We start from the raw sequence: 15,143 nt of genomic DNA, 5'->3' as shown, positions 1-15,143 counted from the left end.
CAATGAATTTGGTAAAGTAGCAGGATACAAAATTAATGCACAGAAATCTCTGGCATTCCTATATACTAATGATGAAAAATCTGAAAGTGAAATCAAGAAAACACTCCCATTTACCATTGCAACAAAAAGAATAAAATATCTAGGAATAAACCTACCTAAGGAGACGAAAGACCTGTATGCAGAAAATTATAAGACACTGATGAAAGAAATTAAAGATGATACAAATAGATGGAGAGATATACCATGTTCTTGGATGGGAAGAATCAACATTGTGAAAATGACTCTACTACCCAAAGCAATCTACAGATTCAATGCAATCCCTATCAAACTACCACTGGCATTTTTCACAGAACTAGAACAAAAAATTTCGCAATTTGTATGGAAACACAAAAGACCCCGAATAGCCAAAGCAATCTTGAGAACGAAAAAAGGAGCTGGAGGAATCAGGCTCCCTGACTTCAGACTATATTACAAAGCAACAGTAATCAAGACAGTATGGTACTGGCACAAAAACAGAAAGATAGATCAGTGGAACAGGATAGAAAGCCCAGAGATAAACCCACGCACATATGGACACCTTATCTTTGATAAAGGAGGCAGGAATGTACAGTGGAGAAAGGACAGCCTCTTCAATAAATGGTGCTGGGAAAACTGGACAGGTACATGTAAAAGTATGAGATTAGATCACTCCCTAACACCATACACAAAAATAAGCTCAAAATGGATTAAAGACCTAAATGTAAGGCCAGAAACTATCAAACTCTTAGAAGAAAACATAGGAAGAACGCTCTATGCCATAAATCACAGCAAGATCCTTTCTGACCCACCTCCTAGAGTAATGGAAATAAAAACAAAAATAAACAAATGGGACCTAATGAAACTTCAAAGCTTTTGCACAGCAAAGGAAACCATAACCAAGACCAAAAGACAACCCTCAGAATGGGAGAAAACATTTGCAAATGAAGCAACTGACAAAGGATTAATCTCCAAAATTTACAAGCAGCTCATGCAGCTCAATAACAAAAACACAAACAACCCCATCCAAAAATGGGCAGAAGACCTAAATAGACATTTCTCCAAAGAAGATATACAGAATGCCAACAAACACATGAAAGAATGCTCAACATCATTAATCATTAGAGAAATGCAAATCAAAACTACAATGAGATATCATCTCACACCAGTCAGAATGGCCATCATCAAAAAATCTAGAAACAATAAATGCTGGAGAGGGTGTGGAGAAAAGGGGACACTCTTGCACTGCTGGTGGGAATGTGAATTGGTTCAGCCACTGTGGAGAACAGTATGGAGGTTCCTTAAAAAACTACAAATAGAATTACCATATGACCCAGCAATCCCACTACTTGGCATATACCCTGAGAAAACCAAAATTCAAAAAGAGTCATGTACCAAAATGTTCATTGCAGCTCTATTTACAATAGCCAGGACATGGAAACAACCTAAGCGCCCATCATCGGATGAATGGATAAAGAAGATGTGGCACATATACACAATGGAATATTACTCAGCCTTAAAAAGAAATGAAATTGAGCTATTTGTAATGAGATGGATAGACCTAGAGTCTGTCATACAGAGTGAAGTAAGTCAGAAAGAAAAAGACAAATACCGTATGCTAACACATATATATGGAATTTAAGGGAAAAAAATGTCATGAAGAACCTAGGGGTAAGATAGGAATAAAGACGCAGACCTACTGGAGAACGGACTTGAGGGTATGGGGAGGGGGAAGGGTGAGTTTTGACAGGGCGAGAGAGAGTCATGGACATATACACACTAACAAACGTAGTAAGGTAGATAGCTGGGGGGAAGCAGCCGCAAGGCACAGGGATATTAGCTCGGTGCTTTGTGACAGCCTGGAAGGGTGGGATGGGGAGAGTGGGAGGGACGGAGACGCAAGAGGGAAGACATATGGGAACATATGTATATGTATAGCTGATTCACTTTGTTATAAAGCAGAAACTAACACACCATTGTAAAGCAATTATACCCCAATAAAGATGTTAAAACAAAAATAAAAAATAAAAAAAATAAAAAATAAAAAAAAAAAATAAAAGACTTTACACAAATCGGAAAAAAAAAAAAAAAAAAATGATAAATGATTTCAGGAAATAGTAGATTTTATAACATGAATGCCAATTTATTTTTAATTATGTACAAGGCACACTGGACATAAAAATCATATATAGCAAGTGTGTTTTATGAAGAAAACTAAAAAAGAATTCATTTATTAGCTATTCAAACCCGGAAGCCTGATGACACAGATTCAAGAATGAAAGTCTTCACCTTCTATTTTTGAAAGACATGATTGAACAAACTCATTCTCTACAAAGTTAAGTGTATTTTCTACTTCTTAAGAACACTTCCTCACATTTTAGCATGCAGACACACACACACACACACACACACACACACACACACACACGCACATGAACATTCCACATTTTCCAGTATTTTGTACAGTCCTATAAAAATAATTGATCCTCAATGATATTAACAGATTGGCAAATGCTCTCTTTTTACTCCATTTTCAAATGGCTTTGTAACTTAATTCAATGCACGAAGATAGGTTGACCAACTCAAGTGACCATGGCAGAATCTTCCTCATCATTTTAAATGAACTTATCCTATCCACACAAAGGTGCTGCTTGAAGAGAACTAGAAACCAGTAACATAAGTTAATGTGCTAAATCTATATTTTATTTGGCCCTTGTCAGGGATTTCCTTCTGAATAAATGCTAGTATGCATTCTCCTGTTTAGGCTTACAAGACATTTTCTTCCTATCCTTTTCAATAAGTAGTGGTGATAAACTAAAAGGGAAAAGGTTAGGGCAAACATACTAATCTCTTTGTGACACCAACACCAGCTCCAATACTTGAGCTACTCAGTTAAGTATATTTATTCATTGATTTATCCATCAAACACTGTGGAATAAATTACTGAGAGACTGCTACAACCATGAACACTCTTTAGCATTGGAGATGTAAAAATGTTCAAAGAAGACATGATTCTTGTCCTCCAGTAATTTCAATGGTATAGAAGAAGAAAATAAAATATTCATTCGGTGTATTTAGAAATAATAACTATAAATGATCATTCTGATGGGCTATGAGCATTTATTGCCCAATTTAATCTGAGAAAATTAGACAATACTTTCATGATGAGGTAAAATTTCTGTGGGAATCTGAAGAGTGAGTAGGAGATCACTGAGGGAAAGAGAGAGGGAAAACCTTAACTGGAAAAGGCAACAACAGTTGAAGGGGTCATGAGGCATGAAGGAGTTTGGTGCATTAAGAGGCTTAAGACCTTCCTGCCTTTCATCTTCCTGAGGGATTGCATGGAACATGAAATTTATGGGAATGAAGCCGCAGTAGTAGGCTAGTAATGCTTAAATAGAGCATATTAATGGTTTGGGTCTTAATCCTAAGAGTAGAGCAAAACCATGGAAACCCTTTAAATACAAATGTGTATTTTTAAAGTATCACTCTGTGTTGTGGAAAGAAAAGATAGAGAGAAATCCTTAAGAAGTGAGGAGATTAAAGAGAAGTTCATTTCAGAAATCCTGGATATCTCAGTATTGCCCTAGTTTATAGCATCCTTCATCAGTGGTAGATGTGAGACTGACATGAGGAGTTGTTAAAGGGTAAAAAGTGGAATGTTTTGATGATATTATTTTATTTTGGTGATTTGAGTTTTAGAGAGATAGAACAGAAGGAACATGGGCAAGTATCACCTACCTCAGATTTATTCTAAAATATATTAAAAGCTATCACTGAGCAAACCAAGTAAGTGTTATTGATACTTCTCTGGGAGTGTCAGATGTACTGGGCCTTTACACAGTGGCCTTGGTGTATACATTTATACATTAACTGGACATCTTTTATGGTTTCACTCAACACCTTTTTTAAAATGTAAGTTATTTTCTTCTGCCTTTAAGTGCCAAAATTGCTCCTAATACATATCTCTGCCCTCTACTTTCACTTCACTCACCAGAGCTGAATTGCATAGGAAGCACTGTTTTAAGTTCTGTAACAGACAAGACAATGAAAACTTAGTGGAACCTGGAAAACAGCCAGTTTCTAGTATTGCCTTTATGAGTCTACAGGATTATGTAAAAGAAAGTCATATCAAAATATGCTACTTACTTCAAAAGTAGCAATTATTGAGTATATGCTATTTTAGACACCACACTGGTACCTGACATACGTTATCTACTTTAGTATTTATCATAATAAATTCCATGGACCATTACCACTATAACATATTTAACTAAAATGCATATAATAGCCAAATAATTTTGGAAGCTCGTACTAAAATGTCAAATACTGAAAGTTCAAACAATCCCTCAGAAGTTATTTAAAATAAATTTAACATTATTTAGGCTACTAAACATTTGTTTTTTCATGGCACTTAATAACAGCCCACCTAACTGATACTACACAGAATAAACTGGGGGAATGCTAATTCTATTACATCTTCACTATCATGAACTGCTCTGTTCAGCCTTTGGTTACTCCTTATATCCCCATGAAAATGTCCAACTATCCAGTAAGAATACTGTGTTCTACTGTGTATATTCTTTGAACTCATCCAAACCTCCATACTGCTAATGTGCCATTTTTTTCCAACCTAGCTACCCAAGTCTTTAATCATCTCTTCTTTTTATCTTGGCAAAAGTCCATAGTCAGCATATCAATGATCTTCTTGTCCAGATTCTCAACACACTGCTTGCTCATTTGTTGCAATAATGCAGGTTTAAAAGTACAACCACACTGTCTTTTCTAGCTCAAGCTACTGACCCTTCTGAGGGCAGCACATAAATAGAAAATAAAAGTTTACACAGTGGATGCCAATGACAAGTGAGATCTCAACAATGATTAGTGTATTATCTATTTGTCTCTAGTCAATGTACATTTCCACTGCCAAGGATAGATATTTGAGATCTTCACCACTTTTCCACAGCCTGCATATAAATATTTTTGTTTCCCATGAAGCCCTCAGAAGCCCTTGCACTATATTCACTCTTTGTTTATGATTTAATTCTCTTTGAGGACATCATTCACTAATGAATATATCTGTCCCAGTTCATTCTCATTTGCATGTGCTTCACTATTTACTGAAAACCACTGCCTGAATATTCCACCGACAACTTTGTTTGAACGTATTTCCTCCTCCATCTCTTAAGGTTTTTAACTTCCCCATTATCCCCAATATTGGAGAAAGTCCACTCTCATGTATTATTGGTACCTTCCTCTGTCTCAGATTGATATCTGAGTAGTCTCAAAATCTTATAATTCTCTAGTCTTGGTTATCCTTAAAATTTTTGTACTTCATTTTCCCTACCACTAATACAATAACATCCCTTCCCTAAATTATTGCAAGATTTCCTACAAGTCTCCTTGCTACCCATCTTTGTTGTCTGAAATTCCCTGTTCCCAGTAATACAGCAAGAACAAACTTTCAAAAAAGTAAATCTGGTTATCATACCTTGTTCAAAATATTTCAGTGCCTTAAACCATTCAGAATAAAATTCAAACTCCTAAACTGACACAAACACCTCACTTTCATTTTCAGTTCTGCCTTGTCCTTCCCTTTTATTACTCTTCTTCACATAATGCTCTTCTCATTTTTCACTTAGCTAGTATCTTCAGATATTTTGTCCCTAAATGCAATCATCACTTCTACCAAAATTTCTATACCCTTAAAAGTTCATTCAGTGACCTTTTTTGAAGTTCCATCATATCACACATCATATTACAATTGTAATTTTACTTAGCTGTCACTAAAATTAAGCTTAAGTTTCTTAAGGGCAAGGATTATATTTAATATTTTATATCTAGTTCTGAGGACTCCATCTTGCAAAAAGTGGATGATCAAATAAATTAAATTATGTAACAATTTATAGTTTTTACAAAATATTCATAGAGATATTAATGAATTTTATTTATTAGAAAATCCCTAAGGGGGAAATATGTTTCTACCCTCAGTTCTCACAGAACAAAAAATGAAGTACCTGTAACATGCCATTAAATTTCCTGACTCAAAATTTGATGCAATTTCCATTAAATTTTATCACATAAAGTCAATCCAAGGCTAGATTCTCATAATAAATAATTTCCATTCCAATGTCATGGCTTTGAAAGGTAAGTTAATTCAGACAAGTTTCTGTTATTCCAATATTAATTCAAATGTATTATACATATATATGCAAAGGAGTCAGAAAAGAGTAACCAAAGATAAACAGATCTACGCAAAATCTTATCTTATGAGCACAGTAGTATGTCAGTTACTTATTATCAAATGGCTTCCAGTTGTAAATTGTGTTGTGCCACTTGAATAATTTAAATGTATTTTAAAGTGACTTGGGATGTGCATCTCCAGTATTAGTCTGCTACTTTACTTACATTTCCAGTTTTTAAATTTTGTTTTTTTATGATCACAACACTTTCTATCCAAGCTCAGTCATTATGCTGATCTTGAACTTTCTCATATAAGTAACAGGCACTCCAATAAAAGGTCACCCCAACCCTAGTGATTTAATGAATATAAAGTGAAGAAAATTTAGTCTTCAATGATCCCACAGACATGTCCTCCTAGTTCCATTGCATTTCTCATATTCACTACAGAACTTGGATTTTCTTTCTTAAAGTCTATTAGAGAAATGTTAACCTTAGTCAATAAGAATTGAAGCACTTACTGTGTACTTTATATACATTTGAACTTTTGGACATTGAACTAAATTACCTGGACATTTTATTCATCTCTAAAGTGAGTTAGTTTATTTTTTAATACATCTTTATTGGAGTAAAACTACTTCACAATGCTGTGAGTTGGTTTTCAATAGATTATTTCTAAGGCTCTTTGCAGCCCTAAGCTGCTTTAAGTTGAGGCATATATTTTTATATTTAGAAATAAATATTTAGTGTTACCAAACTGAGGTCCAGTGGCTTACTGCTTGAAAATCAATATGAGAGAGACAGAAATGTTGGTAAAGGGAAAAGTTGCTTTTAATCTGAATGCCAGCAATCTGGGGAGATGGTGGACTCAGTGTCCCCCAAAAATCACATCTGAAGATTCTGTTTGGCCATGAAAGTTTTTTAAAGGAAAAAAGGGAAGCAATCTCAGTGAATCATTGAGGTTGGCGGTCAGAGTCCTCACCATTCCCCACTGTGTGCTCGCTTGTGTGCAGACCTGCCGACTTCTTGTGCTTTTTCTTTAAATGCTATCTTGTTCACACAGTTTGTGAGATTGCTGAAGGGGAAGCTAGGGAAGAGATCTGGTCATCTGTTAATTATTCTTGATTTCTACTTCTTTGATCTATGGAAATAACCAACACATTAGGTAAGTTATTGGATGATCAAAAGATTTGAAAGGTGTGGGAGGGCTAGAAATAAATAGAGCAAGGGGTGCCTGGTTTAAGGTTAGTGTCAAGACAAAGGGACCTCCGGCAGAGAGCTCTTTCCTAAAACGAACTCTTCCCTGCCAAAAGCTGCTTACATTAGGACTTACTACTTTACAACTAGAATATAAAGTTGGACATAGCAAACAAAGTATAAAAACTCTTTTCTCAGGCTATATTCATAGATAAAAATTATCAAGTGAAATAAAAGTGTATTCACCTCTATAGATTATAACCAGTGTTGAGTCAGTGTTGGTTTCTATACTCCAAATGAGATCACCTCTTCTTCCTTCTGCTTCCAGTTTAATAGTTCATACCATGACAAAGGGAGTGGGAAGTGCTTTTCTACAGGATGTCAGATAAGTTTTACCAAAGTCAAGTGCTTATTCAGTTTCCTTTCTCCTATTTGGATTTCTGGTTTCCTTGCCCTGTAGCTTATATGTCAACTATGGGTTTGCAAATTGTCATTTTTCTACAGCATAATGCTGCAAATTGCAGCATTATACTGCAAATTGTCATTTTTCTACAGCATAATGCTGGCCTATCATGTATGATTTGGATCTCTGACTCACATTTTGGGAACCCATTTTGTCTTCCTTCCTCCTATTATTGTTTTTCTCTCAGTTTTAGTCAATCTATTGCATTTCCTGTATCATCACAACCCTACTCTGTTCAGTGTCCTGTGTCCATGAGGGGCGTCTTTTCTCTTGCCAGCAGTTTTTCTCAAGACATTGGCAATTCCAAGTACCTCATCTATTTTATCTGCTTCTCTTCAGGTCTTTAATTCCTAGAGTTTCTGCTCTTTCTGCTCCACTTCATATGTGTTGGGGTCACAATCATTATTTCTCACACTTTCTGGCTTCTAAATAAGAAAAAAATATCCATAGAGTAACCATAGGGAGACAAAAGAGATCAAGGTGTTGCCTTTATTAGGTGATGTCCAATAATTCCCAAAGTATAGGATCTTGAGTAAGGCAGATTGCAGAAAAACTGTGTTACTTTAAGTCCAAATTCAACTTCCCTCTACTTTCTACAAAATCAAGATGTTTAGACCCACCTGAAAAAGATATGAACTTTCAGAAGACTATTGCTCCACATTCGTCAGGATTTCTGTACTACAAAATGTTCGAGTTCTAAGAACTCTCCTTGGTATCAGGGAAAATGCAATAGAGAGAAAGCCAGCTAGTGCTATCTCAACATAATATGTCTTTGCCGTATTAAAGATGTCTATAAAAGCCAGATTTACAACAAATGAAGGTAAATATTGACCAAAGCAGCCTTGACATTCCCTTTAGCTTGACTAAACTTTAGATAGGCTTCTTCCTGACCATGACATCCTTTGTTTTAAAGCATTTAACATCTAAATATAAATTCTCTATTCCTTTGAGATGTAAATTTTATCCCAGACTCTTGACTATTTTACAACCCGGAATGAGCTTCTCAAGGACCTGAGAAACATCCCTTTGAAATGTAACCATGGAGGATGATAACACTATCATATAGACTAGTTGTCTATAGGAAAGTAGATAGGAGCCTAGTTTTGTTAAATGCTAATTAGCAAAAACAGATGTCATAATCACATTGAACATTGAACAATCTCCTCTTTAATGTCCTGAAATATTTTCCCACTAGCTCACCCCAACCCCAAATGCCTAAAAACTCTCCTGCATTTTTATTTCAGTGGAGTTAAGTTCAATCTCTCTTCACTATTGAAATAGTCCAGTGCAATTTCTCTTTGATAGTATTAATACGTCTTGGAGAAGAAGCCAATAAATGAACAGTGGGGAAAACTGGAAAGATTCCTATGAGAGAAAGGGACAGCACATATATGTTTTGTAAAAACAGGAGGAGCAGAATGATCTTTCCTCTCCTCCACTCATGACAACACTATTTATCCTTCCTTTTCCTAGAGTAGAGTACAATCTAAATGCCCCAACATATATGAAGGAGAATACAATGAGAAAATTAAAAATAATGACTTTTGGAGAATGTGTTAGTTTTTATTGGACTTGAGTTGGAGATTCAGCAGGATACATGCTTGCAAACATCAAATACTTGAAAGATTTATAAAGAAAAGTCATATGGAAAAGGGATTCAGACCTGTTTTATGTGGTCCCAAAGAACAGTACCAAGACTAATGTATACAAGTTAAAATGGAAAATGTTTCCATTCAATTAAAAAAGAAACTTCCAAATCCCGAAACATTCAAAAACGGAATATGCTCCATGGTCTTGGAAGGTAGTGAGTGCAGTGTCAAGGGATATAATGACACAGTGGTTTAAGAGGTCTTGATTGAAATGTTGAAGAGAAATTTCAAACACCACAAGACTATGTGAGAGCCAGGTGTGATTTTCCCTCTATCCTGGATTTTTTCTCCTATTTTTATTTATAATATGGAAAAGAAATTCATATGAAATTGACAGAAGGGACACAGTATTAAATATCTTTTGTAACAAACAAAAATATTAAATAGTTTTTACACAAACTAGAAACTGGGACACACAAACATACACACACACACTAAAGTCAATTTCCATCTCTGAAGAAGTTTTTCTGAAAATAATTGTTGGAAATAGAAAAAATAAAAAACATACAGATATACTATTAACATAAATCCCGTCGTAGAGCTGTATTACCATGAATCCTTTGTGAGCAACCTATAGTCCTTGCAGGGATGAAAAGAAACATTTTTGTTATTGTTGCATCTTTTATGGTCATCAATAGCCTTTTAAACTGAAAGTTCTGCATCTCAAAGTGCTTTTCTTCACTTTGTTTTAACTGCATCTTTCACCTGCAAGCTAAATTAAGCTATATATCACAGGAAACATAAAGTAGACCAATGACCTTAAGAAATTCAGAAATGGTGGGATCTTTAGTTTTCAAAATACATTAAAAATAGTATGACTTCAGATGGCTCTGTTGAATGATTCCTCTGGGAAGATCAGCCTGTGACTATTACTGTGATTTGTCCACTCTGTTGGACTGTAAGAAGATTGTCAATTGCCACACAGAACATGTTTTGCAGAAACCTTTCCTGAAATGTATAACAGCTCCAGCAGCTGAGTAGAAAATTACCAGATATTTCCTGGTCACCAAATAAACAAGGTCAGATACTGCAGTGATATGAAATGATGGCCCAATGATGGTTGTAAATCCAAACCAAACAAAATTCTAAAATTCATAATATATCCTAATGTTCACAGGTATAGACTTGGCCCATGCATTCTCTGACTTTCACTGGCCAAGAACTGGATAGAACAGTCTCACTGAAATTTTAAATACCAGATGAAAGCACATATATTACTGATGGGAGGTTGTCAATAACATCTGCATCAAATAACAACACTTTTATTATTCAGTTATTCTCTATATGACACTGAGGATATATAGTTATAAAACAAAGCATGTAGAGGATTTTAACATTTCTAACTTTGTTTGGTTTTCTATACAGACAGGACTATCACTGTGAAACCACAGTGCATAATTTTAATGTAACATATGTATGTCCTATAACTTTGTTGCGATGTAAATAGGATGGTTGTCACTTTAAATAGTTATTTAACTGATGTAATAAAAACCTGGGACTTCCCTGGCTGTCCAGTGGTTAAGACTCTGTGCTCCCAATGCAGGGTATGGGGGTTCTATCCCTGGTCAGGGAAGTAGATACCACATGTCTTGCGGTGAGGACAAAAGACAAAAAAAATCTGATTTTCAAAAGATACGTGAGTAAAAGTGCTATTTTCTTCCTTAAGAGTCTTACTGTAAATGTTTTCTCATTTACTTTCCACCAAAATAAAAGTGAGTGTATATTATGCTTCTGTTATGTATATACATCATTAATTTAGACTTAAAGCAGAAAGGAATTTTTAAAAATAATGCGATAATAACAATATTAATATGAGATATTCCTGCCAGATTCTACAGATCAAGCCATGTGTCTCTTTTTGTGTTCTAAAGAGCCTATACTTCCTTAAGTAAGCAACTCAGATCATTGAGCATGTCAACTTATAATTTCCACTCTTCTGCTCTTTCTAGTTGTCTCCAGCACCGGAACTTCTCAGTTAAATTAAGGTGACAATCTGAATTCACTTGGGGTTACAGACCTTGCTCTCCATACACTCAAAGAGAATTTCCTCTAATCACTTTGTGTTAAAACCAAGGAAGAACTGAAATTTTCAGCATCTCTGCTCTCTAACATCTAGAAATTTTTAACATTTTTTTTAATGTAGAGGCAGAAGTGAAGGGAAAAAAATAATATAGGCTACATAACCAATGAAAAACCCCATGGTTTTTCTTAAGGTATATAATTTTCTCTGTTTTAGCAATTAGTTATAATAGTATTCATTGCATGATCTCTTGGTAGCATTAAATAACTCAGAATGGATTTTAAAACTATTTTCTTACAGTTTTGAATAGTAATTTCCAAAGATGTTCAATTTTTTTTTCAATCCAGTGTCTAGCATGTAAAATGTTATCAACACATTCATAACAATGAAGAGTTTATTTTTTCTTAGCAGAAGGATATTGTCTTTGACAAATTAACCGGGTTCAAGTTTGTATTAAATAGAAAACTTGATTTCTTTTCCATAATAGTTCTTATATGTGTGCATTTTCATCTCAAAAAAAATATGAGTGCCACAACCCCCTTTTTATTTACAATAAAACTTCTTTAAGTTAATTAGAATAGAATTTCAAATGTGGGAAGACAGTGTGTACACTGCTCAGTGACATACTGGCTACTGAAATTGGACTTTAAAATGAATCTAATAAGCAGAGAGGATGCTCAGGAAAAATGATGGGATGTTGAAAGACCCTAAATTTTACTGAGAAAGTAAAAGAGTACCAAACCTGGGGAAACCTGTGAGAGAAATGATTATTGCCTTTAGAGTAGTTCTGAAGATTTAAGGATAATATAGACCTGTGCTGTCCAATAAGTAGTCAGTAGTCATATATGGTTATTTAAGTTTAAATTTGAATTAAGGAACATTTAGTTTAAATAAAATATAAGTTTATGAATTTCAGTAGCAACATTTTAAGTGCTCCATAGCCTCATGTGGCTAAGGTCACCTTATTGTACAACGCTGATACAGAACATTTCTGCTATAACAGAAAGTTCTGTTGGACAACAGTGACACAGATACAAGTGAATATATATTTTTTAATCCAGGGATCTCTTCCCCCAAATCCTCACACATAATATATTTTTTTATGTATTTCTTAATCCCACATATGAATGTCCTAGAGATCCATAGAAGGATTCTAGCACAAAAAGAATTTTTATCTTTCTCTGTCTTCTTTCTAATAAAAGGTAGATCTCACTCTCCTTCAAATATCCCAAAGCTCCTTTTCTTGGTACCTACCCAACCTAGCTTTAGAAGAAAAGAAAAAAAAATCTGCTTTCAAGTCACTTAAAACTTAGGGTGAATCTCTTCTTTTCTTGCCTCATTGAGACATACCTCACTGTCTTTTATTTAAGAAACATTAGTCATCACATTTTCTCAGGAGATCATTTGGGAGGAAAGGGAGATTTTTTTCCAACAGCCTTTGTTAAAACAGATACTTGCCTATTTGCATGTCCAGTACACGTGCTAATGCCTTAGCTTTGACAGACTATAATGGAAATCTGTCTACCAATTAGTTAGTTCTACTCTGTACACTTTTATCATGTACAATACACAACATCAAGAGCAACCTAAGTGAATTATTTATTCATATCAGTTATTCCTTAAATAAAGAGATATTATTTATTTACTCTGTGGTGGGCATTTGGTTACTCTAAGAGTGCAAAAAAGCTTAAGAAATTGTTTCCACGCTTCAGGAACTTACAATCTAAGAGAAGAAAATATTCCCTTATATATCATTGAAACGCTAAGTAATGGCATGTCATTTCCTATTTAGCTACATGTAGTGGATACACACATTTTAATAAATAATCACAGCTATCACTTATTTATTGCTTACTTTGTTGAAGATATACAAATAGCAGATAGGCACATGAAAGAATGCTCAATATCACTAATCATTAGAGAAATGCAAATTAAAACCACAGTGAGATATCACCTCATACCTATCAGGAGGGCTATCACCAAAAAGTCTACAAATAACAAATGCTGATGAGGATATGGAGAAAATGGAAGCTTATACACTGTTGGTGGGGATGTAAACCAGTACACACAGAAAACACTATGAACTTTACCTAGAGAAATTGAAAATAGAACCATCATATGATCCAGCACTCTCACTTCTTCATATATATCTAAAGAAAACAAAATCACTGTCTTAACGAGATATGTACTCCCACGCTCCTTGCTGCATTAGCCAACACGTTAGAGTCTGTTGATAGATCAATGGATAAAGATAATGTAAATTAAAAAAATAAATGAAACAATGTTCTTCAGCCTTAAAAATGAAGGAAATTCTGGCATTTGCACCAATTTGCATGGATGAATCTGTAGGTCATTCTTTTGAGTGAAATAAGCCAGAGAGAGAAATACAAATACTACATGATCTCACTACTATATGGAAATAAATAAACAAATAAAGTTGAACCCATAACTTACAGAAACAGAAAGCAGATTTGTGGTTTCCAATAATTAGGGGCTGAAAGCAATAGGGAGAGGCTGCTAAAAGGACACGAACTTTCAGTTATAAGATGAATAAGGTCTAAAGTTCTGAAGTAAAACCTTATCACTCTGATAATACTGTACTGCATAAATTAGAATTGCTAAGATAATATAATTTAAGTGTTCTAACTGAAAAAAAAACAGTAAATATTAAATATGTCAGATAATGGATGTTTTAAATCACTAGCTCTATGATTGGGAATCCTTTTACAATGTATACTTATATCAACCCATTACATTGTATTCTTTAAATATATTAGTTTTATTTGTCAACTTGTCAATAAACCTGAAAAAATTTACACTTATATCTTTATATTTGTCAAATAATTTGCTGTGGGAAAGAACTGTAAACCAGACAATGAATTTTGTTGTTGATAGGGCAGACATATTGCCACCAATCAGTTAATACTGTGAATGCCAGAGCTTGGGTAAGGCTGTTCCTTACCTTGCATGACTTTTCTTCATCCCAGAGGTAGGTAGATATTCAATGATCAGTTAAAACTTGTATTCAAAGAAAATCAAATTAAAACAATAACAGCACATTATTTTTACCAGGGAAATTATCAAAGTAAAAATTTATTATAGACCTATTTAAAAATATCTAGATTAGTGAATTTGTGAATGAAGCAGCCACGTTTAAATACCATTGGTGGATATATAATCAGTAAAACACTTTCTTAATGACAATCAAGTATGTATTCATACATGATGCATGATGAGGAAAATCAAAGAATATGTATTTATAAACTTAGATTTAATAGGACCTTTCCTAAAATTTATCCACAGAAATAGTCCCATAAATTTAAAAAGAGATATATACAAATATCCATTTCAACTACATAGCCCAACTTAGCTAATCATTGAGAACAAGTTAAAAACTCATCGATATGGATATTTGACTCATAATTAAAATGAATTTTAACTCATTATGCCCTGACATAAAGAAATAACCATGATATATTTCTAAAAAAAATAGAACACCTTGAAAAATATACATCATATACATAATAATGTACATAATATAATACAAATTTTGTTTTAAAAAATAAAGAAAAACACTTTAAATAATATATGTATCTATATTTACTAGAATAATTAAAGA

The sequence above is a fragment of the Phocoena sinus genome, chromosome 13 (genome assembly GCF_008692025.1).
Source record: "Phocoena sinus isolate mPhoSin1 chromosome 13, mPhoSin1.pri, whole genome shotgun sequence".
Taxonomy (NCBI): domain Eukaryota; kingdom Metazoa; phylum Chordata; class Mammalia; order Artiodactyla; family Phocoenidae; genus Phocoena; species Phocoena sinus.
Note: the sequence above shows the minus strand (reverse complement) of the source record.